This window comes from Oratosquilla oratoria, unplaced genomic scaffold (assembly GCF_046742065.1).
Source record: "Oratosquilla oratoria isolate Oo_2021 unplaced genomic scaffold, ASM4674206v1 SCAFFOLD51, whole genome shotgun sequence".
In the NCBI taxonomy this organism is placed as follows: domain Eukaryota; kingdom Metazoa; phylum Arthropoda; class Malacostraca; order Stomatopoda; family Squillidae; genus Oratosquilla; species Oratosquilla oratoria.
This window is the reverse complement of record NW_027467715.1, coordinates 549,148-555,557: the sequence shown is the minus strand read 5'-3', so window position 1 is coordinate 555,557 and position 6,410 is coordinate 549,148.

Here is a 6,410-nt window from a genome sequence, read left to right as displayed (position 1 = left end):
ATATTATATATATATATATATATATATGTGTGTGTGTGTGTGTGTGTGTGTGTGTGTGTGTGTGTGTGTGTGTGTGTGTGTGTGTGTGTGTGTGTGTGTGTGTGTGTGTGTGTGTGTGTGTGTGTGTGTGTATCACTGAATGGGTCCCAGTGAATAGCGATACATTTTTATCAACCACAATGCACTTTAATTCTCAGCCATCAACATCGGGAGACCCGATGGAGGTCAACATGCAGAAATTGAAACGCAGTACGGCCAAGGAGTCGAACCTTGGCTAGCGCGTGACAAGTGCTAGGGACTTAACCGAATGCTCCATCAATATATATATATATATATATATATATATATATATATATATATATATATATATATATATATATTATATATATATATATATATATTGAGACATTCTGACAGACTGACGTATGTGGGAGGAGGAAACGCAGGAGTCTTAGTCTGAGTTTATTCCTGACTAGTTTCGGAGGTATGCTTTCTCAAATGAATGGTCCATAAAATGGGTTGTGGGCGGCGACATTTTGGTTTTGTTCTTTGCTATTAAGTGTCCTGTTTTCTTTCCTGTGTCATTTATTATAACGAGTCCTGTCTGTCCGAGCGTCTTGAAAAACATGTGAGAGAGGTCAGAGATTGGAACCATAAGGTATCGTAGATCAGGCCTCTATTCATTTTCTTTCCTCTGATTTCAATAGTTTTCCGTAATGATCTCCCTAACATGCTCTCTGGGTACTTTAGGTTCATGAATGCAGTGGTTATGTATATAATTTCTTTCTGTGAATACTCCTCGCTGTATATTCTAAAAGTCCTAAAATGAAACTCAGTAATGACTCCTGGTTTAGTATTTTCTTCTTGTTCATTAAAGTAGTGGATGAAGTCGTCATTGTTTGCGGTATACCTTGGACCTAGCGCTGCCATCCGATATGATGACGACAGTGTCTAGGAAAGGTACTAAGTATTTCAGTGGCTTTGACCCATCGTTTTTCGCTCATATTTCCGAAATAATCATTCACATCAGCATGGTATATTAGCACAGCCTAATTCACACCCGGCCATAATTTTTGACGTTATAGTGTATTCACAAGTGTATTTAATTACGGTGTTTACTCTTGATATTGTGTGTGTCGTAGCCGACACCCGTGAAGTAAATCGAACAAGTGAAGTTGGGATACACGAGGTAGTTTGTGATGACGTCACGACTTCACCTGTTCGATTTACTTCACGGGTGTCGGCTACGACACACTTAATATCAAGAGTAAACGCCGTAATTAAATACACTTGCAAATGCACTATTATTATGGCCGGGTGTGAATTAGGCTGTGCTAATATATCATACTGATGTGAATGGTTATTTCGGAAATATGAGCGAAAAACGATGGGTCAAAGCCACTGAAATACTTAGTAGTGAACTATTAGTTCTAATAGTTTTTGGTGTTGGTAGTTTTAATATTATTGTTATTCCTATTATTATCATTATTGTTAGCATTGTTGTTAGTCATTATTATTAATACATTGCTATTGTTAATTAATCATTAGTTATTTTTTAAATAATAATTATGTCATTCGGTGATTTCCACACATGTCGTCAACTCTGTCAACATGGGGAGATAGTGAGGTTTCCCTCGTGTACAAATGCCCACAACCTATTTTTTTCACCATTCCTTGGAGAAAGCATACTTGCGAAACTAGTCAGGAATAAACTCGAGACTGACGATGAGCTCTCTTGATAGCGCAATGGGTTAAGTCACTGACACTTTGTCCCGTCCGAGCTGAGTTCTAGTCCTCGGCTAGACCACGTTTCAATTTCCAATATATACTTCCTTCTAGCTCCTCGTCACTCTCGACTGCGATGGTATGGAATTAAAATAGAAATTGTGGTTGAATATATATATATATATATATATATATATATATATATATATATATATATATATATAATATATATATATGTATAATCAAGTTCAGTAATCAATGAGCTTCGAAGCCTGGACCTCAAAGTCAGGAAACTACTCTGCTCCTGCTGCTAGCCCCCCACTACCCCCCCTCCCCCACACACACATCAACAGGTGGCATGTTTTCAGTTATTTATTACTTGCTTTTAATTGAACGATGATATGTTGGTCAAAATGTTAAATGGCCTATCACCCTATATGTTTACGAGAAATCCATCAAACTCTTGACGTGTTTCATAAGTTTTCGCAATCTTCTTTCCATATCACTTTTCATTACCATTTAACCACCTCCGTCAAGATAGAAAAGCTCAATAAGACATTGATTTAGTTTAACGTTGCAAGAAAAAAAAACTACCAGTAGGCTAGGACCGTGTCCCTTACGGAGGACCTTGTAGCTTAAAAAAATTATGAACCATGCCCTTGGTCCAACTCGCTTGCGGCAAAGATTTCGAGCTGCAGTCACCTGGACCTTTGCCGCAAGTTGCGACGCTCTACCTCGTTCGGCCAACGTAAATATGTTTATATTTGACTTAAGATTCTATTATGTCAATTGTGTGACTAAGTCAACAAGGTATTGACAGAGAGTTGCCCACGCATATATATATATTTATAAAGGTATATATGCTTGCGTGTATGCATGCGTCAGTATGCATGTATATTTATGCATGCATATATATATTTATTTCATTGTATTTACCTAATTGTAGCATATGGGAAATTAGCAATGTTCATTGGGTCCCGTCTTATTCTGTCCACAGTCCACATTTATTATGCCTAATCTTAAATTCATGCATGTGTACAGTATATAAGCATGTGTTAAGCATGTGTGTATATATGTTGACTTTATACCTAATGTGACGTTTTGATTAGAGCGTCGCTACTTGCGTCGGAGGTTGAGATGACGGTGGTTCGAACTCTGCCACGCTTGTGATGGAACAAGGGCACGGTTCATAAGTTCTACGCTACAAAGTTCTCTGTAAGGGGGACCGTACTAGCCACCTGATAGGACAACTTCGCGACTTTAAGCGAATTATGTGTATGTTTTTAACATTGGCGTGTCGTTGTTCTGCAAGATCACTTCAGCTTACATCCGAAACCAGCCCAGTTTCTTCTATGACAGAATAAAACGGAACCTTAATTTAGTAGTTAATTGCCCGTCATTCAAGAGTACGAACTAGGTGGACGAAAAAAGAGAAAAAAAAGTCTTCGATTGTACTTTGGCGTGTGAAGGAGAAAAAAACAACAAAGCTAATTAAGATTCTTGTGAAGTAATTGTTGCTGGCGAATGTAGTTTTCCGTTCTTTGTTTCTTAAGACTTACTGGTTCAGAACCGACTTGCAAGATACGTCAAGGTTTTTTTTTTTTTTTGCATTCTTTGCTTAGTCTTGTGTATGTGCAACTTCTGAATCTTCTCCAAGTCATACGTCTTGGATTGTGAAATAATGTAACTAACTAGCACTGGTACAGTTTCCAAGGATCTTTTATTTCCTGTAGACAAAAACCATGATTTTTTATTTTCTCAAAGGATTTTTGCTTATTATTATGACCGGCTTTTCGAGTTTGAAAAAAAAAGATAAACGTGAGTGAGGTTGCTAGATGATGTAAAGAGGATGGGTACGATCCTGTAACAAGGAAATGTGGCTAAAGCATTAGAGTTAAATGTGTTGTATCATATTCGACTCTATCTTATTCTATTTCATTGAATTCTAAGTATATCACGCTCATACACACACGCACGAACACATTATATACATATTATATATATATATATATATATATATACATACATATATATATATATATATATATATATATATAAATACATATATAAATATGGACATACGTAAATAACGTAAATACATACATGCATACATACACACATATATACATAGATTTACATAATATATATATATATATATATTTGTGTGTGTGTGTGTGTGTGTGTGTGTGTGTGTGTGTGTGTGTGTGTGTGTGTGTGTGTGTGTGTGTGTGTGTGTGTGTGTGTGTGTGTGTGTGTGTGTGTACACCAATTTAAATTTAAATAATCTGAAATCAACCGAAATCAAACATGTAAATTGTATCCATTTAAAAAGAGCCATTCTATATAGAACAGTGACTTTCTATTCAATATAAAACTTTAAACAGAGTCACCCCAAGATGGTCATCAAGCTGTACCTCTTTGGACGCGAAGACATAAAACAAAACGAAAATGAAAATTGGAGCTGTTCGTTGAGTTCCGGGAAACGTCTGCATTTGCATTGACAAATGTTTCTAACAAGAAGAACCGATACTGTTCGTTCCGTATGACCACATTTATTCTTCCTCACAGAGTTACCTGAAGACTTGGAGGAGTGAAAAAGACTATCGTTTGGCTTATTCCAGTGCATTCCCATTTAACTTTGCTCTGTGCTCATCTGCGGTTCATTACACAGTATACCAAATCGCATTATTCATCCCGACCTTATCATGTGACCCTGAGATTCCTCAGAGAAGCTTCCTTGGATCGCAAAAGTCATTTTTGTGTCGGCTTTCCGTAATAGCCTACATTGAATCTCGGCACAGTAAGTCAGTCATCGTTGTTGCGTATGAAAGGGCACTTTGGGGGCCGGATTAAGTGTCGACACAAAACAGCATTCAAGTGATTGCATTAGTTTGTTAATATTGCGGTGATCATGGAGCGGACACGAGGAGATGAATGAATTGAATGAAGGTTCCTCGACCCGGAAGTGTTGAAAGCGTGACGACATGGAAGGCTTACGTCCGAGTTTTGACATTTCATATTCGTATTCTCAAATTAAATGCATAACGGCTCAAAATAACAACCAAGAAGACAACAAAGAAAACAAATATGTAACTATTATGAATGAATAATTAAGTAAATTAAAAAAAGGTAAATGAATAGATAAATAGAATAAATGAACAGGTAAATAGTGGGTAAATAAACAACTAAATATGAATAAATAGTATATGAATAAAAATGAATAAATAACTGAATGATATGGACAGATAAATGCAATAAACTGATAAACAAATGAATAAAACAATCTAATAAAATTTAAGTAAATAAATTAGTTAAATGAACAATTGCAAATGAAAACAAGTGAATAAATAAATTTATGATTAACTATGATGATCATTATAAACAAACCCAAAAGTATGATATTACCTGACATTGTTACAAATACCGTTTTTTTTATCAGAATGAAAAATACACTACTAGACGTATTTTAAAGAACATGATAGTTATACTTATTTGTGTACTATAAAGTATAAAGAACTACGTCAACGTATTCCCAGGGACCTGAGAGAAAACTCAATAGGGGGCAGTGGTAGGCAAGGAGCATAGGATCCGCCATTTTTTGTATTTTTCTTCCACATACAACCTGTGTTTGCTTTGATTCAACCACACCCTTTAATATCGTGTATCTTAAACCTTATCAAGCATTGTGAATCCCTTACATCGATTTACATACGGAGTTAGATAGGGGGAATGACAACTCTGCCATGGGGGAAATGGACATCTAAATCCCATGCCGGTCCCAAGCCCGGATAAAAGACGGAGGGTGGTCATGACAGGTATAGCTAGCCGGTGAATTTAAAAAGGCCTATTTGCTCGAGAAACTCAAGGGACATACTCGGAACATTTGATGTAGGACAATCAGGAGAAGTGTGCTGGTCCGACTGACTGACAGGCTGAAAGCCTATCTGGGAGCAGAAGTAAGAAGTTAGATAGGATATACAGTGGTATTCTATAAAAAAAATCTTTACATTCCAAGGATTTATATAAGATTTTATAAAGAAAGATTTACATAAGTGAAAGAACTTTTTTTTTTAAGAATACCACCGCAAGGTTCCCACGGTGGTATAATAATAATAAAAAAAAACTCTTTCCCTTCCAAGGATTTCTATAAGATTTATACAAGGAAAGAATTTTCTTAGGAAGACTCACCGATTGTTCTTTCCACATTGGCACGTAAGAATTGTTAATAAGATATTTACCTTTTCACTGGAAATCCGGTTGTCGATCAGCTTGCTTTCATTGGGACAAACATGGCATAGAAAAAAGAAAGAGAAGAGATCCATTAGTTATTTAACGGAATGGAAAATTAAAAAATTGAGTAACATGTTGGAATTCCTTTGTCCTGCAGAAACCTCTTGTTAGGTTTCTTGCGACAACCTCATGGTGGTTCTTGGAGGACCTGGTCGAGACAGTCTGCACTCACAAAGTGAAGTAAGGTCTCTTTGTGCGGTTTCTGTACGTGAACTTCATTTTTTTTTTTTTTTTCGTCACTTTGAACGAAAAGTTTTACCTGCTCAACGAGAATTATCTTTTTAAGAATGTAAACTCAATATCTATTTTACCAAAATGTTACATCATTTCTGTGTTTATTCCGGCTAACACTAGATGGTTTGGCATTTCGCTTAGTTGTGGGTTCGAGTCTCGCA